Raw genomic sequence first — 20,151 nt, 5'->3', positions numbered from 1 at the left:
TTGTTTGCAACAGTGAAGGGACAAGGGGGAAGCAAGCTTCTGTGAGAACTGGTGGTGCGGATTAATTTGCCTTAATGATCTGGGCCTCATGAAATCCTTCCATGAAGCGTGACTGTGTCTTCTGAGGTTATACATCTGCTGTCTACACTATATTATATCTGCAGTGAGTTTCATAGTGCGATTCTCTCCCCTCTTGTACACTGCACTATTTCATAGGGGTTTCACCTCACCTGAAAGTGCCTAGGGTGGTGGGATATGCTCATTTACATCCCAACAGAGCCCATCACCTGTTTGGCTCAAAGCACCTTTTCATTGCCAGTCTTTTGTCTCGAACCTCTAGAAGTATCACATCCCGCATCGACTTGACCCAGTGTTTACCAAATGACTTGAACCGGCTCGACATCAATCACAGCTTCGAACCATCACTGCACCTCGACTTGCAGGGTTGGAGTGTCGCACGACAGCCATAACCACACTCACAACATCTTGAATCGGATCAGATCTTCTTACCAACCCTGGTGAGACATCCAGATTGCATCGCTCAAATGCAGTAATTAAAGTTCTCTGAGCTACCGTTTCAAAACAGCTTGACGTCAGCTAACTGCTGGGCTTACACGAACCGCAACACCAGAACTTGTCTTGATCGGCTTGCACAGCACCAATAAGCCTGGTTCGACACTGTCGAACCGCCAAGAACTGCTGAAAGGTATTATTGACTAACAATGTCCCCCTTGGTCCAGCTTTGGGCCGCAGCAACTATGGTCAATTTAATTCCTTTTTCCGCACACACTGATATCCTTTTAAAGAACACAGGGCCTTATTCCGCGTTTGGCGGTAATTACACCATTAGGAATTACCGTTACCACCTATGTGGTCAGCAGAATTACTGCCATATTATGAGGCCATGGTTGTGGAAAAATCCACATTGCAGTAATGGTAATTCTGCTGTCAGAATTTGCACCAAAATCCACTGCCGAATCCTAATTCTGCAGATTTATGGTAGAATTATCATTGCCGGCATCAATTTTGGTGGAAATACCGAATGTTATTTCCACAAAAAATTGCAGAATTAGGTCCCTGGTGGAAATAGCTTCCCCTTGACAAGGGGAAGCTGATCGGCAGGTATTTAAAAAAAAATATTCCATTGGATATTAAGGGGCAAAGGCAAATCTTGTATACCAGAAATGAGGCTGCGGAAGCCGAAGTTGACTGAGGCTGAGCTGATGGTAGTGGCTGATGAAGTGGTGGCAAATGCTGACTTGCTGTATGGGACCAGCAGTAACAAGACCACAATGTAGCGCAAGGCTGCCACCTGGCCAGAGGTCAGCGATAAAGTGGTGGCAGTGGGGACTGTACCTGGGACATTGACGACATAAAGAAACAATGGAATGACCTAAAGAGCTGAAGGCCAGGGTGCGCAGTCTCCTTGCACAACATCACAGGGGGACAGTTGCCACAGGAGGTGCCACTGTGGCAGCCCTGGTCCTAACCGCTTGGGAGGAAACGGTCAGCACCATCTTCCATCTGGCAGCGCTGGAGGGTGAAGGATCTGCTGAATGCAGAGCTGGCAGCCAACCTAACCCTAGTAAGTGCAATGTGAAACATCTGAACAACAACATATAATAAACAAAGCCGGTCAGATAGCAAAGTGAGCTAAGAGCTCGCCCCTGATTTCTGTGCACAGCCTGGTGTGGTGGGTTTGAATTCTGGAAGGGTTATCTCAGCCTTTCATCATCCTTCCGAGGTTGATAAATTGAGTACCACTCTGTGGCATAATAATGTCTTCTATTATTTCAGTGCTCTGAGACCTATGGATGTTTAGCGCTAGCTAAGAAATACTTTGTTATTATTAGTACAAAGCCTCCACTGCTTGTCATCTATGGGGCTGGCAAATAAAGGCACAATGGTGTAAATCAATGAGCAGGCCACCTGGCAGCTCCCAACTTGAAGTGCAGTGAGAGAACACTGTACAAAAGTGCCTTAAGTGTAACATGACCATTGCTGCATGTATCCTGAATGGTCCAACAACTCTCCAGTGCATGGACATGCAGCATCACCCATCACTCTCACACACAGAGGCGTACGCAAACATATAATGCAATGGCCTCGAAGGACATATGTGGGGCATATGGCACCTACCCAGACAACAACAAGTACTATGAAGGGCTATAGGGATGCTGCACCCATCAGTGAAGGCCTACTCAATTAAACGCTGCACTAAGCCTCACCACTCTGATTACCCCTGTGGCCACCACACAATCCCTTTAGGCCTATGGCACCGACTGCATTCAGGTAGTCAGGACGCATTCACCAATTGCATGACACTAAGCTATAAAGTCCCAGGGGTACCATGTGAAACCCCCACTCTGTTCAACAGAAGAACTGTACTAGGTGGGCGGCTAAGATTAACACTGTAATGCAATGCACACATAACCCTTTTTGCACATAGGATCTGATGGCATGTCATGCACCTCATCACAGGTAGCCATGGCATCCTGGAGGAACAACAAGGCACCAGTACAGCAAGCACCTCTGGCGCTTTAACTGCAATTCCAACACCACTCTGCCACAACACATTCAGGGATGCAGGGCAGAGTACTAGCAGAGGTAAAAAACAACAAGAAAGTCTGCATCATTCAAGACTGCCCGATACCCAGACAGCAACAGCAGCTGAGACTTCCAGCACTGAACCGGCAGCTGTGACGCGGTGGCCACCATCACCACGACCACAACCATATATGCCACCACAACAGCCACAGTAGTGACCTACAGTGCAGCTGTATGTTTCTCAGACCGCCAATGTACCAAATCAAACCTCTGCGACGGGATAGTGATTCCACTCCTGATGATGATGACACTGCAGATGGTGAGCGTTGTATATATCGAGGCGAAATGCCCCATGATGCACCATTACCAGTCCCCCCAAACACGCTGGATGTCATCTGTCATCAAGCACCCTGCTGCCTGCGGGCTGCAACGCTATACAAACATATAAACATGAAAATCTGGCAAAGACTGAGCCGGATGGATCAGAGGCAGGAGCGAATGGAGGCCATGGCACAGGAGTAACTACGACACTCTCAGGCCATGCGTAATGTCATTCAGGGCGCATTGAGAACCGTGGCTTCCGCTGTGGATAGGCAGCGTGGGAGGGTGGCAGATGCCACAGTAGCAGTGACAGTAGTAGCCCAAAGGGTGCATTTCCTCAGGCAATGAGACCATGCTAAGAGTGATTACTCTGAATCTCCAGCACATTTGTGGAGGTGATACGGGTAGCTCCACCTCGGCCATGCCTACAGAAGGATCTCTGCCCAACACCTCATTGAGGTGTTCTTGGCAGAAACAGCCATCCTCACCACCTGCAACATATAGATGTGGTAAGAGCAAAAGGAAATAGGGGGGACCATGCCACAGGAACTGTTTTGGGGATGTGGGTGATGGGTGGGCATGATTGTTGGGCATGTGGGTGGTGGGTGGGCAAGTGACTGTTCTCATAAAATAAATCACACCAGCAAATGAGTGCAGCAGTCATTGAGTTACCTTATATTATTGATTCTAATGATGTTATGTTACAGTGCAATGTGCAAACAGACGTGTTCAAAATAAGTTCTCAATGAGCTCATGACGGATGATGCATCCTTCTCTTGCATCCTAAAGTCCACCTCAATGTGGTCTCGAGATGGTTCCCCTATTCATCCATCAATGACCAGGGCGAGGGTCTGACCAGCGGTACCACATAGCACATCTCCTCTGTCTTTCCTTAGAAGCTGCCTCATTGTATGTCTCTGCAGCTCAATAAATAACATCAAATTGTGGAGCTCATAATCCAGGTCCGATAGGGGCTGCCTGTTGCTTCAAAGTGGGTTTGGTGGATGTTGTGGACCTCAATACTCTTTTGGATGCAAGGTGGAGGTGACTGCAATGCCTTTTTGGAAGTATTGCCGCCTGTTATCTGGCAGTATTTCAGCAGTATATCACCTTGTAATACAGTGGAATTGCTGTTGCTTTTTCTGGTGGTAATTCCACCAGTGGAATTAGCACTGGCGGGAATTATCATTGGTTATCATGGTGGTAATTCCACTGGCGCTAATTCCACGGGCATAATTACTGCCGTTGGGATTTCCACTGATTGCCCTTCTTGCATTTTGGCAGTGCAGTAAAAGTGTCGGTTACATAATTACCACCCATTTTTTACTGCCTCACCAAACTCGAAATGGCCTTTGCCTTTCACCACTGATTCATTACTCAGAGTGCAGGATCTTGGTATCTTTGCATATTCTGTGTTCTTTCCTCAGTGGTACGTTTTGTGTAGTGTTTTTCTATTTAGTCATTTTTGCAGATGGTGTGTTTAATTAAAGTATGTATATTTTTATAGAACCTTAATTGGACATTCCTTTTATTTTGGACTGTTGGACTTCGCTGTTTGGGTTGCTACTGAATCACATTCACACTCCTCTTGGGAGTATAGCCTTCTCTCGGCACACATAACCAGAAAAGGCAAAGGAGGTATATCTCTTAACTTGGTCTTGGGAGGATAGCTCAGGGGCAACATGCTCGCCTTAGAAGCAAGACGACGTAGAGCAACACAGGTTTAATCCCCGGGTTCCGCATCTAGAAACCTCTCGGTATTAAGCGCATTATAAATAAACAAATACAACTATGCAAGTTTTGTTTGACCTTTATGGCCTCTTGTTTTGTCACAGATTGAGGGCTGAGTAGGCCCTTTAGCCACTACTCACCCTTGTACTCCTGTGGGGTAGAAGTCATTTCGCCAAAAGCAGTTTCCTAACTTCTTATAGGATCACTTGTACAGGGCATGATTTGTAATCAGAATATTTCTATAAAGTTAGGTTCCATGCCTTTTCTGTACTGGCTTTCTATAGTGGTACTTTAGCATGCCTCCATTGCGCTTCTCATCTTTACTTCATCAGGGCTCTAGCTCAGGCCCACTCCCTTTGTTCGGAGGGGAGTGGCTCCTCCATTACTGCCACCCTAAAGGTTACTGTGTTTTAAAGGGTTTTCCTTGCTTTACCCAACATTGCATCTCCTCCATCACGTCCCACTAACCACCTTTCTCTGCTGCCCGTGACCCTCTTTCTTGCTATCTGTCTCTGCCCTCCCCTTCCTCCCTTTCACTTCTGCTCCAATATCTTCCATTTGCAACTGCTCCCTGCCCCTTACAGCCCTTTCCCCACCCCCCCACACTGCCAATCCCCCACCATTTCTGCACCTTGCTTTGCAACATAGTAAAGACCCTGCACAGCAATGCTGTCGTGCTAGAATCCCGTGCCACAAAGCTGGTGCCGGAAAGGCATGTAACCTAACAGGTTGTAAGGTTGCAGCTGTGAACACAATGAAGCTTCAAAAAACAGTACAAAGTTGCCGGTATCCTGGCGGTAATACTGCCAGGATACCGGCAACCTTTATTACCGTTACCGGCACTCGGGCCAGTGGAATTATCGCAGGATTAGGAGCGGTGGTAAGGGTGGTGAATCCCCAGGGAGATTTGCAGGTATTACCAGCACTGGTAGTACCGGTGCTGGTAATACTGGCTATTGTTGCCAGTACAGTGCTGGAATTACCTCTAGCTCTTAGCTCGAGGTGATTATGGCCTCCCCACCGACAAATTTTTACTTTGCCACTGCATCAATGTTATCATACTAGCAAATGGCGGTTGTGAAGTTGTGTGAGCAGCAGTTGATTCTGGCCAAATTGGAGCATATTTGGAAATGGGAGCAGTTAATTCTTATATGTGGGTTTTCTATCACGTTCAAACATTAGGTACTGCAATCTTAGGACAGCCCAGGGTACAAGCTTATTCTCAAGGAGTTCTTCATCTTGTCACAATGTGACCCTAAATGGAGTGCAGCTTCTAATCTCGGTGAATATGTCTGCAAATCTGACAAGCAAATTCTGAAAACGTATAGACCTTATAGATCCTGCACCTGCTGGACCATATCAAATGCAATCTGGAAAATGCACCATTAAACGCACTATTAAGTGAACCCCCTCATGAACTCCCCTCATGAAGCTGTTATCAGAGTCTCGCTTCTAGGCTATTGGTTCATTCCCAGGGCTATGAAACCCAGTTCATCCATTTCCTTAAGATGCCTGCCAACCTTTTAGTGTGAAAAGTACTTCCTATGGCATTGCTGGATTAGCTAATATCTTTCGCGCATTTGACTGCACCAGTTTAAATCACTACATGCAGTAGTTCATGGATGTACAGATAACCTGCTCACCATACCTGTTCTTCACACACAGTGCAAAGCAGATTTCCCTACATGAACACATGACTTCTTTATCTTAAGGAGTAGTATAATATGTCTTGTCTTGTCTCATTGTTACTGTTTTGTGCTGTAGTGTAAAGAATGTACAAGAGTTCTATCTTATTTTTTACTAAGATGAATGCAAGATTACTGGAAGGTTGTTTCTATAGTTTTCAAGTATTTAACAATGGTCTGACAAGTACTTGGGTCCTGCTAACAGAAGAATACAAAAACACATCCTTTTCTGCCCTGCCTCAATGAACTTTATTTGGAGTAACATTTGAAATATAATATAGTAGTTCTGATTGATTGATTTCATTTAACACATTTAATAGGTGCAGACACATTACAGAATGAATATTCTTGCTCCATAAGACTACTAGCAATAAAGTAACAGCTTAGACGGCAAAGTGCTTAAACTAAACAAAAGTGGAGTAGGATCAATCACTGAAAGAATCTCTCAATATATTGATTTACATCTGCAACCCCTTGCCTCAAGTCTTTCCTCATTCACAAAAGATACAAAACATGTTATTCAGCAGCTAGGAAACATCACGTGGGAAACTAATTTCAGGATGGTTACACTAGATGTAACATCCCTTTACACAAGCATTCAGCACCAAAAGAGAATTCAGCCAACAGAATACTCCTTAAAGTCAAGATCTATCTTATATCAAACCCATAACAACATGCTTATATCAATGCTCAAATTCACACTTAATAACAATGTCTTCTGCTTTAATGATTAGATCTATAGACAACAAGGAAGAGCTATGGGAGCTAAATGTGCCCCCTATACAAACCTCTTTATGGGGTCCTTCAAGTTTGAACATGCTTGGAAACATACATCATTTACAGACAACCAGAATATTATATATTGGGGACGCTACATAGACGACATCCTAATGATATGTGACGGAGACAAAGGATCACTACAGAAATATGTGAAGCTTTTGAACACCAATAACTACAATATCCAGTTAACCATGAACGAAAGAACTGAGAGGATCAATATCCTAGATCTGGAACTCTATGGGGAGAATAACACTATCCAACACTATCCAGACAACACTATATACAAAACCAGCGGCAGGTAATAGCATACTTCATGCAAACAGCAATCACCCAAGACACATCATTAAAAATATCCCATATGGAGAACTACTTAGAATCAAGAGAAATTGTAGCAACAATGAGGATTTCTTGAGCTAGGCAGAAGAGACAAATTATAAGTTCAAACTAAGGGGATACACTCAAAAAGCTCTCAACAAAGTCATGACTAAGGGCAAGGAGAAGGAAAGAACAGATCTAATTGGCAACAAACTAAAAAAACAGTCAAATGAAGTTACAAAGAAACTAAGATTTATCACAACCTTCATTTCAGCCACACCGATAATATGCAACATTCTAAGCAAACACTGGAACATCCTGTAATTAGATCAAGACCTGACTAAATACCTAGATGAGAAACCAGCCATCACATATCGGAAGGCACAAACTATCAAAAACCAAATTAGCCCAAGTTTCTTTAAACCGATACAAGAACGACAGGACCTCAGAACCATGTGACACCTAAAAGCCATCCAGGGCAACCACAAGTGTGGAGACTGTAAATATGCATCCAAATAATAAATTGAAAATACTCGGTTCAACTGCCAAATGGTAAAAATATGATTATCAAACAATTCATTAATTGCAATACTAAATATGTCATATATGGAATCCAGTGCCAATGCAACAAACTGTACATAGGCAATACAATACGAGCTTTGCAACTAAGATTAATGGAACATTTTTGACCCATCAATAATCAAGACCTCAAGTAACCTTTGTCCAGCCATTTCCACACAGTACATCATACCAGGAAATTAGAAGCAATTACATTTTTTGGTATAGAAAAATAGGAGCCACCATCAAGAGGAGGAAATAAATAACAAGAAGAGTAGTCAGATGGAAACATTTAATGGATGTTTGTATGATTTACCTCAATCAGAATAATGAAATGTCTAGCTTTCTTTAAACTATTGGCTTATGAAGATGCAAAATATCCTATTTGGAACCAACATGTACTCACATTGAAAACTAAGGGCATTAGATTTACCAGGAAATGATGTATTCCAAATATGCTACTTAACATTCTGCCTTCATGCCCATATATAATAATTATCAAAAGGACAAAATAGAAAACATTTTTCGTTTTTTTCTGGTGAATACGATATATCATTGTTAGTATTGTATCTATTGATGATATGTGAAAATATGCAGTCAATTTTCTATGTTGTCTTGAGAAACAGGAAAATAAACTCAAACTAGGGAAGATCGCAGCAGTTTTGTACGCAATGACGTCATCACACACAAATGTGCAATGATGTTGTCACGTCGGTAAACAAAACAACGCCCATTTTGAAATGCCAATCCCTTCCATGGGTCGGCGTTGTTTGAGATCACGAGGACAACTGTATTCAAATGTTTCCACACCCTGAGGTAACCAAGAGAAAAATGTCTTTATTCTGTCATGATCTATTTGTATGATCTGAATGCATCTCTAGACTACTAGTGTAACAGTGTTATAGTGATACATAGGCATACATTGTCATTTATAGGACACTTTACACTTACAATGAAGCATTGTTCCAGAGGACAATGTAAAGGTTAACCTGTTTTTTGATCAATTACAACAAAGGGTGAGTTATAATTAGAAATTGTTAATCAAAATGTGGATATTCAAGCCATAATGAGAGCACATACAAGCGCTTTTAAGGACATGAATTACTTGTATTAGAAGTAGTGTTTATTTGTTTTTTTCTTTTTCTTTCTTTAGATAAATGTAAAATAGTGGTCAGACAATACCTCATTGTGACCCACTAGAAGGATAGTAGAGAAACACATGTTGAGGTATGGAAATAATTCTCCCCTTCTTTTCTATTTGATGACATACTTAATTGAATTAAGAGGTTATGGAAGCAATTTCTCTCTTTTCTGTTTGATGACACGTCCAAGTGGATTAAAGCTTTTTTAATCACCCTACTGTCTCAAATTGTATTCTTAAGGATTAAAGCTGGTGCAATTCCTACATGCCTGTAATGCATCTGCTGTGGAGGGTTTGACTCTGATGGAGATACACCTAACATGGTTGCCGGTGTTCCAAATTACCGGTCCATACTTTTTCCAAGTTGGCAGCTGGAACACATTTACGTCACACGCAGCAGCTCTCCGATGCGTTGTATCAAACTTTTCTCTAACTCCATACGCTAGCGCTTTTTAAGATTCTTTGACAAGTCTTTTTGCTTTTCCACTGCCATGCAGATTTCTTTCTGCCTATCATTTTCCTGACACATTCTGAGGCTACTCTTTCTCAGGTATTTGTTCAAGGGTTACTATCTGAGAATACACGGAGGACGTATTGGTGTCTCATCTTCTATAGTCTTCTTTCTTCCGTTTCTTTTGACTTGCTGATCTATACCTTTGATCTACTATTTCTTTCGGCTATCCCTATCTCTCATCTATCCTCGGCTGTTACAGTTTTGCTACTCTTGTTTCTTCTTGTTAATTTTTCCCTCACTTACCTTTTGCTTCTTGTGCAAACAATACTACCCATCTTCTTCTTCCAACGGTGATCCCGTTCCGTTGGTCTGCCGTCTGATCGCCTCAGTGATCAGCGAGCCTGTTCATTTACCTTTCCTTTTCAGTCTGGTGGCTTGTTACTTGCCATGCTGCATCTTCTTGCAGTTGCTAAGCCGCAGCATATTGTGCTCCTGGACGCTGCTACACCTTGCAGATCCAGCCACCAGCCATCTTAACTTTGGACAAGTTGTTTACTTACCTTTCTCGACAGAGGACCCAGCCACCAGCCATCTTAGCTATGGACAAATTGTTCACTTACCTTTCACGGCAGAGATCTAACACTACTGGAGCCAATTCATTGCATATAATGAATACCATCAACTCAACACGTGCCCCGAGACTAGGTCACCTTCCGGTCACGTTAACCACCGGAGTGTCACGCCCCTACTTACATCACAAAAAAGAAAGGAAGGAAAAGGGACAAGAAAATCCTGAAGAAAGAAAGAGGTAGAATATCCAGAAGACTCCTTGGAAAACACAGGTGAGGAGGATTGAGGGAAGGGGACAGCATATCTGAAAATTCTGACAATGCCTCACCCTTGTTATACCATATTGAAGATTATTATTGGGCAGACACAATACAGGGACATGATTGCTGACGGCTGTATGTATAAAACAAATTCAACTTAGAGATTCACTTATGGGTGGACCTTTTCCTGCACCTTTTCTCTCAACTAAACAAAAATGGCTTCTCGTCCTTCCAAAAAGCAGCAAGACTATTATGCTGCCTCATTCTTAGGGGTAGACTATTCCAAAGCATGAGAAACCTGAACACTAAAGCCTTTTTTTGCCAAAACTGATATGTTTGCAAGGAAAAACAAGGAGAATATTGTGTGTTATAGATGTTTTTTTTTAAAAAAAACGTTCTCTTCTTTTTCTTCCCCATTTACTTAGTTTTTTAAAAATTTGTTCCGACTCTTTTTCCGTTATGACTACGATGGTTGAGATAAGTTTATATCTGTTCTGTATTATGTACAAAGAAAGGCTGTTCTATATTTTCTGTTCATGAACCTTTTAAAATAATTTGAAAAAAATAACAAAGAAGATTGTCGGCAGCTGTTCAAAGCAGACCGGAAGCATGGTGTCTTGCAAGCATCCCGTCAAGATAAGCAAGCACCCTCGAAATCAATCCTATCTCTGTATGGAACATCTTTTCATTAGCTAAGCAAATTGGTAGGAGCACCTGCCAACAGGCCATACACTAGTCCAGCCTTGAGTGAGTAACTGCGCCCATCAATTATTCTTTTCCTCCTCCCGGGGTATAATTTAAGATCCCGCTCTTTATGTTATTGAAAATAGACTACACTTACAATCGCCTGTAACTGAGATATCAAAGAGAAATCAAAGGCCCAGCAACACCCAAAGCTTTTGACATTGATTCTGAATGCTGGTAGCTGTCTGGTAGCTATAACAAGAGTCTTGGTCTGGAGCATACACAATGTATATTGCCTATATCTATATGATGTGGGAAGACGTTCTGCCAAAGACAGACGCAAACTGACGGGATTGATCCCGCTATTATTTATGACCGTTTGAGGTGACAAACGCTATTGGGAGCAGTGATTTTCATTTGGGCTTTTGGAAGCCACAAGACAATTGGTATAAGGAGAAGACCGTAATTTCTCACGGGCATCCACAGCACTCTGTTGATCCATTTAAACAAATTTCAAGAATAAACTGATACACAGAATTGACAACAATCAGCTATTTTTCCCCATTCTACAACGGGATCTATAACTAAACAGAATATTTGGCTGCCTTGAGGACGACCAGTGGTCGAAACACGTATCGGCTGTCCACCATATTAAAAGAATTTCTGTAACTTTGGAACCTCTCTTTTTGAATGATTTTTTGGCATCATAACTCCATTATTTGGACTTTAGAAGTTATTAGGGTTTGAGCGCGGGGTTTGACAGCCCTCCCAATTTCTGTTGGCCACCTACAATATATATTGATCTGCTTAAGAAAAGGTCCTCAGGATTTCTAACACACGCCAATTTGCACTGATCCAATCATCTACTGCCTGCACAGTTACCCAGCAGCCCCTCGTGATCATTAAACTCCACCGTGGTGACATCCCTTATGAGTGACAGCCCAGCGTAAGGTCAACACAGACATGCACATTTGGAATGCTGATAGTAGTTCTATTTGAGAGCTTGCTGTATCACTAGGCTTATAACGACTGATATAAGTCGTCTCACCGACCATTGAAAGCTTTCACCTTTATCTCTTATTGTTTTAAAGAGATTACCACAATCAGTAAGGCTCAGGGCTGTGATACCATGAAAGCCTGTCATCCTTGGTCCACACCGGCAGCAACATGCCCTCCACATTTTCACATGAGCTCTATGGTAGTTGAGGCCTATGATCCGCGGGCAGCGCAGGCAATGGCCTGTACAGTGCCTGGCAGTATGACCACGATGATATGTGAATCTCGGATGTCTATGTGCAAAACATAATTATGGGAAAGCAAACGATGCATTCTCTTGCATTGATCGGATAAGGTCTTGGCACGTTAAGAGCACTATGGTGGTCATTGGCTTGGTATAAAAGACTCTTAGATTGTTTAAGGGACTTAGATTTAGTCACCCTAAGTTTCCTAGATTCATCCAGACATGGACTCCCTGCTCACTGTGATCAGAGAGGTGCAGCTCCACCTCACCGATGAGGCCCAACAAGGCTGAAACACGTGTATGGGGTTGCTGTTGGTACTCTTGTTCAGAAGCCATAGCATTTTGGTGCTGGACTGCCCATGTGGGTGGGACAAAGACTGATATACAAATGGATATTTCCCATCGTTGAAAGGTACAGTGAGCAAAAAGCGTGTGCTGCAAACTCTCATCTCAAAAAAGGTTATCATGCCATGTTCTTTCTGGAGAGGGGCGCCTGCAACCTTATTCATGAACTTTTTGACCCACGTAGACAGCAGAGTGGTGGTAATTCATTTTCATTGATAACAATGGCCCTCATTACAACACTGGCGGTAACCCATGGCGCTATTAGCACCATGGTTGCTGCCAGTGTTGTAATGAGTCTGCCAATGTTCAATGGGGAATTACCACCCCATTCCAAGGTTGGCAGGGCGGTAATTCCCCATTGAACATTGGCCCTTCCCCATTCCCATTTTTGCCCCATAGGGCTCAATGGGACTGGGGAAGGCGGTAATTACGGTACCGCAAATTGCGGTACAGTAATTACCTCGCAGGTCCCTTTGTGGGTCCCTACTATAACGACTGGTCCAGACAAGCTGTTCAGGTCGGGTCCCGCAAAGGGACCTCGTAATTAGGCGCTAAGGGGTTAACGGCGCCGCAGCCTTTTACGGCGCCGTTAACCCCTTAGAGCCAGGGTTGTAATGACCCCCAATGAGTTGGAAGGTGGTATTGCTGGGTGTTTGTGCTGGCCACGCCCACACACATCTCCAGTCCTCCTGCATAACATTGGAGCTCCTTCACTACTGCAATACACAGCAACAATGCAACATTATTGTGGAGTGGCAACAAGAGGACAGTCACCAGCCAGCAGAACCGAAACATGGGTATGGCCAGGTGAAAAGGCCACTCCCTAAGAGAGGAGCCTTAAATGAATGTCAAACTACAGATAAAGGTGTTACTGCAATGTTTGACAGACAGGTTTAACAGTTCAGTCATCATTTTTCCTGCATGTGTCAATCAATTAAACTTAGTAGGAGAGTAGATGTGCTTGTTATTCTGCGGATAGACGGTCAAGATGTTCCAGTTGCCACCTTTACAATCCGAGCAAAATGTTAACAATGATGACGTGTTCAAAGAAGCACTTAAACATTTGTCTTAAACTGGTATGCTATGCTGTTTTATGTTGTTTGGCATCTGCAGATTGCACATCTGCCATGGCTAGTGCATCCGTCACCCAGAAAAGCCAGCGGGAGTGGCAGCGTTGAACCTGAATATGCAGGCCCTCTGGGGGGGAACAATCATGGGTTTTGGCAGTGGTGGGCCGGGAGTTGCCACGTCTGATGTGTCCCAGGTGTGCCCGAAATATAATGACTGCAATTCCTATCTGCAACACTTTACTGCGGCACCCCCTCTTGGGGAAACACGTGTCTAACAAGCCCTTTGCATTTAATTAAATCTTTGATATTTTTAGATGTGAAGTGGAAGGATGTGACAGCTGTTTAATTGCATATCAACCTTCCTTGTTCAATATGTTACAAACTGTGAAAAACAACAATGCCCTACGCAGTGGAAATTGTTTATTTGGGGCTCTGTTCAACGAGTTAACTAAAGGTGCCAATCTTACTTTTGCATTTTTCTACGTTGTATCATGTGCATTTCAGCACATGCAGAATTATAGCAGATGTGTGATTACGAAAGATAAACCCGCCAGTAAACAGTGATGGTCATTTGATAGTACACAGTAATTGCATGCAAAGGACCACCAACTCTTGCACTTGCATGTTGCATGTCCCCTGCATTCAGTTTTCAGCAATCGCAAAGCGGAGTGCGATTGGGAAGAGTAAAACGAGGCCCAGTCACCTTTACCCTTTCCTTGTGCACTACGCTTTGAGAGCAATAAAACTCTGCCTACAAATACGCTTTGCAGGCCGCGTTTCATAATGGATTCCAATAGAGGCGCTTTCCATTGGAATCCATTTGTTTTACGCCTGCATGAAAATCTTACACAGGCATTGAATAAAGTGCTCTCCTGAGACAGAGGAGGAAAGCAAAGCAGAGAGGCTATCCCCGCCTTACTGCCCTCCAGGTCACTGCGCACTTAGGGGCTGTAACTGTTACCCACAGACCCCTGCCTCCTTGCACTTACTCAGAGCCGCACTGCCCTGGCGGCACTTACTCAGAGCAATGCTGCAATGATCACAATTCCCCCTTCCCTCTCCCTGGCACCCCCCCCTACTCTCTTCCCCCTGCACTTCCATGGTAGCACTTGCACGATCTGAATGTCACAAGGCCTAGTAAAATCGTTTGTCTTGTCATCCCTCTGTCTTCCCCTCCTTGTCTTGTCGCGCCTAGAAACACTTGTGTACAGGCGCGTTATAAATGATATGTCATTGTATATCATTCATCATATCATATGCCTCAGGACAGCAGCAAAATGAGCTGGAGCGTAAACAGAAAGCGTAACAGCAATGTTACACTTCCGTTTCCCTCTCCAATCACTACAAAATGACACCCACACAATAAGAAAATGCACACCAAACAGCGTGTACATTTAAAAAAAATAATGTGCAGTGGCGGAGAGTTAACCAATGACCGTCCTTTACGTAGTGACATGGCGCGAAGGAGAGCAAATGGTGCTTTTCTTGGGAAGGGCATGTGACGCACACTGTGAACATTAGATGTCAAGTGCGTAAAACAGCCCACTTTTGGGCTAAGCGTCATGATTTCTTATCTGGTGAGCACATATTATACCAACATATGTATGTGCAAATTACTGTCAAACGACCACTTGAGAACATGAAGGGGGTCAATTTACAATAACGACCTTAAAAATAAAGCTTAAAATGCTTGCACGCTTTACTTTTGCGCTCTGGCACATTTTGCTGCTATTCCGAGGTGTGAGGCAGCATCCCCGCTCTGATGTCCTCCTGTCGCCATTCCGAGGTGTAAGGCAGCATCCCCGCTTTGATGTCCCCCTGTAACCATTCCGAGGTGTAAGGCAGCATCCCCGCTTTGATATCCCCCTGTAGCCATTCCGAGGTGTAAGGCAGCATCCCCGCTTTGATATCCCCCTGTAGCCATTCCGAGGTGCAAGGCAGCATCCCCGCTTTGATGTCCTCCTGTCGCCATTCCGAGGTGTAAGGCAGCATCCCCGCTTTGATGTGCTCCTGTCGCCATTCCGAGGTGTAAGGCAGCATCCCCGATATGATGTCCTCCTGTCGCCATTCCGAGGTGTAAGGCAGCATCCCCGCTTTGATTGTCTCCTGTAGCCATTCCAAGGTGTAAGGCAGCATCTCCGCTTTGATGTCCTCCTGTCGCCATTCCGAGGTGTAAGGCAGCATCTCCGCTTTGATGTCCTCCTTTCGCCATTCTAAGGTGTAAGGCAGCATCTCCGCTTTGATGTCCTCCTGTCGCCATTCCGAGGTGTAAGGCAGCATCTCCGCTTTGATGTCCTCCTTTCGCCATTCTAAGGTGTAAGGCAGCATCTCCGCTTTGATGTCCTCCTTTCGCCATTCTAAGGTGTAAGGCAGCATCCCCGCTTTGATTGTCTCCTGTAGCCATTCCAAGGTGTAAGGCAGCATCTCCGCTTTGATTGTCTCCTGTCGCCATTCCAAGGTGTAAGGCAGCATCCCCGCTTTGATTGTCTCCTGTAGCCATTCCAAGGTGTAAGGCAGCATCTCCGCTTTGATGTCCTCCTGTCGCCATTCCGAGGTGTAAGGCAGCATCTCCGCTTTGATGTCCTCCTGTCGCCATTCCGAGGTGTAAGGCAGCATCTCCGCTTTGATGTCCTCCTTTCGCCATTCTAAGGTGTAAGGCAGCATCCCCGCTTTGATGTCCCCCTGTAGTCATTCCGAGGTGTATGGCAGCATCCCCGATATGATGTCCTCCTGTCGCCATTCCGAGGTGTAAGGCAGCATCCCCGCTTTGATTGTCTCCTGTAGCCATTCCAAGGTGTAAGGCAGCATCTCCGCTTTGATGTCCTCCTGTCGCCATTCCGAGGTGTAAGGCAGCATCTCCGCTTTGATGTCCTCCTGTCGCCATTCTAAAGTGTAAGGCAGCATCTCTGCTTTGATGTCCTCCTGTCGCCATTCTAAGGTGTAAGGCAGCATCTCTGCTTTGATGTCTCTGAGGTGCAAGGCAGCATCTCCGCTTTGATGTCCTCCTGTCGCCATTCCGAGGTGTAAGGCAGCATCTCCGCTTTGATGTCCTCCTTTCGCCATTCTAAGGTGTAAGGTAGCATCCCCGCTTTGATGTCCTCCTTTCGCCATTCTAAGGTGTAAGGTAGCATCTCTGCTTTGATGTCTCTGAGGTGCAAGGCAGCATCTCTGCTTTAATGTCCTCCTGTCTAGGAGAGCATTTGGTTGTACGCCTCCATGAGATGTTCTTGCAGGCGCAGACCGAATGGATCTCAATGCCTCAGGTTAGCACCTGCTAATGTCCAGGCGGGTTCCATTGGAACCTATTATGGAAGGCCGCCTGAAAAGAGTACTTCCAGGAGGTGTTTGATTTCCCCCAAAGAGGAGTTTAAAAGAGAAGAACAAAGGCGATTAATGTACTCTTCATTTACTCTTTACGTTTGCTCTGCGCTTTGAGAGGGTCTGAATTGTCTGCAGGCCACCAGCAACACATGTGTGTACGTGTTGGAGGTCCCTTGCAAGCAATGAAGCAATGAGCATTTTAAGGACGCCCACAGTCTCTTCTTTAAGAGGGCGAATCCCAAAGAGTGTCCAGGTGATGACCTTTCATCTTCATTTGAGGGACTCGAGACGTGTGGACAGGTTCCATCTGTTTTACCTTCCAAAGTTTCACCACAGATTCTTCATTGATTTTTCACATGCAGAGAGCACCTGTTCCCCCTTCTCATCCAATATTCCCTCATCCAAAGCAATCATCTACATTTCCGGCAGAACAGTGGGAAAAAAGTGGAGGTAAAATAATCCTGAGTGAAAATGGGTTAATAGAAGCACTGGCTATCCTTAGACATCAGTGTCTGCCATGTGTTTCCCAATAACATACACTGGGGTCCCCATTCACATGCCATGTGCTTCCCAATAGCATCCACTGGGGTCTCTATTCACATGCCATGTGCTTCCCAATAACATACACTGGGGTCTCCATTCACATGCCATGTGCTTCCCAATAGCATCCACTGGGGTCTCCATTCACATGCCATGTGCTTCCCAATAGCATCCATTGGGGTCTCCATTCACATGCCATGTGCTTCCCAAAAACATATACTGGGGTCTCCATTCACATGCCATGTGCTTCCCAAAAACATCCACTGGGGTCTCCATTCACATGCCATGTGCTTCCCAAAAACATCCACTGGGGTCTCCATTCACATGCCATGTGCTTCGCGATAACATCCACTGGGGTCTCCATTCACATGCCATGTGCTTCCCGATAACATCCACTGGGGTCTCCATTCACATGCCATGTGCTTCCCGATAACATCCACTGGGGTCTCCATTCACATGCCATGTGCTTCCCGATATCATCCACTGGGGTCTCCTTTCACATGCCATGTGCTTCCCGATAAAATCCACTGGGGTCTCAATTCACATGCCATGTGCTTCCCAATAACATACACTGGGGTCTCCATTCACCGGCCATGTGCTTCCCAATAGCATCCACTGTGGTCTCCATTCACATGCCATGTGCTTCACAATAGCATCCACTGGGGTCTCCATTCACATGCCATGTGCTTCCCAATAGCATCCACTGGGGTCTCCATTCACATGCCATGTGCTTCCCAATAACATCCACTGGGGTCTCCATTCACATGCCATGTGCTTCCCAATAGCATCCACTGGGGTCTCCATTCACATGCCATGTGCTTCCCAAAAACATATACTGGGGTCTCCATTCACATGCCATGTGCTTCCCAATAACATACACTGGGGTCTCCATTCACATGCCATGTGCTTCCCAATAGCATCCACTGGGGTCTCCATTCACATGCCATGTGCTTCCCAAAAACATATACTGGGGTCTCCATTCACATGCCATGTGCTTCCCAAAAACATCCACTGGGGTCTCCATTCACATGCCATGTGCTTCCCGATATACTGGGGTCTCCATTCACATGCCATGTGCTTCCCGATAACATCCACTAGGGTCTCCATTCACATGCCATGTGCTTCCCGATAACATCCACTGGGGTCTCCATTCACATGCCATGTGCTCCCCGATATCATCCACCGGGGTCTCCTTTCACATGCCATGTGCTTCCCGATAACATCCACTGGGCTTTCCATTCACATGCCATGTGCTTCCCGATAACATCCACTGGGGTCTCAATTCACATGCCATGGGCTTCCCAATAACATATACTGGGGTCTCAATTCACATGCCATGTGCTTCCCAATAACATACACTGGGGTCTCCATTCACATGCCATGTGCTTCCCAATAGCATACACTGGGGTCTCCATTCACCGGCCATGTGCTTCCCAATAGCATCCACTGGGGTCTCCATTCACATGCCATGTGCTTCCCAATAGCATCCACTGGGGTCTCCATTCACATGCCATGTGCTTCCCAATGACATCCACTGGGGTCTCCATCCACATGCCATGTGCTTCCCAATAACATCCACCGGGGTCTCCATTCACATGCCATGTGCTTCTTCCCAATAGCATCCACTGGGGTCTCCATTCACATGCCATGTGCTTCCCAATAGCATCCACTGGGGTCTCCATTCACATGCCATGTGCTTCCCAAAAACATCCACTGGGGTCTCCATTCACATGCCATGTGCTTCCCAATAGCATCCACTGGGGTCTCCATTCACATGCCATGTGCTTCCCGAAAACATATACTGGGGTCTCCATTCACATGCCATGTGCTTCCCGAAAACATCCACTGGGGTCTCCATTCACATGCCATGTGCTTCCCGAAAACATCCACTGGGGTCTCCATTCACATGCCATGTGCTTCCCGATAACATCCACTGGGGTCTCCATTCACATGCCATGTGTTTCCCGATAACATCCACTGGGGTCTCCATTCACATGCCATGTGCTTCCCGATAACATCCACTGGGGTCTCCATTCACATGCCATGTGCTTCCCGATATCATCCACTGGGGTCTCCTTTCACATGCCATGTGCTTCCCGATAACATCCACTGGGGTCTACATTCACATGCCATGTGCTTCCCGATAACATCCACTGGGGTCTCCATTCACATGCCATGTGCTTCCCAATAACATACACAGGGGTCTCCATTCACATGCCATGTGCTTCCCAATAACATACACTGAGGTCTCAATTCACATGCCATGTGCTTCCCAATAACATACACTGGGGTCTTAGCATCCACTGGGGTCTCCATTCACATGCCATGTGCTTCCCAATAGCATCCACTGGGGTCTCCATTCACATGCCATGTGCTTCCCAATAGCATCCACTGGGGTCTCCATTCACATGCCATATCACATGCCATGTGCTTCCCAATAGCATCCACTGGGGTCTCCATTCACATGCCATGTGCTTCCCAATGACATCCACTGGGGTCTCCATTCACATGCCATGTGCTTCCCAATAGCATCCACTGGGGTCTCCATTCACATGCCATGTGCTTCCCAATAGCATCCACTGGGGTCTC

Source organism: Ambystoma mexicanum, chromosome 4q (assembly GCF_040938575.1).
Source record: "Ambystoma mexicanum isolate Mex_15411 chromosome 4q, UKY_AmexF1_1, whole genome shotgun sequence".
NCBI lineage: Eukaryota > Metazoa > Chordata > Amphibia > Caudata > Ambystomatidae > Ambystoma > Ambystoma mexicanum.
The sequence above is the reverse complement of the archived record's forward strand: the minus strand, read 5'-3'. Positions refer to the sequence as shown.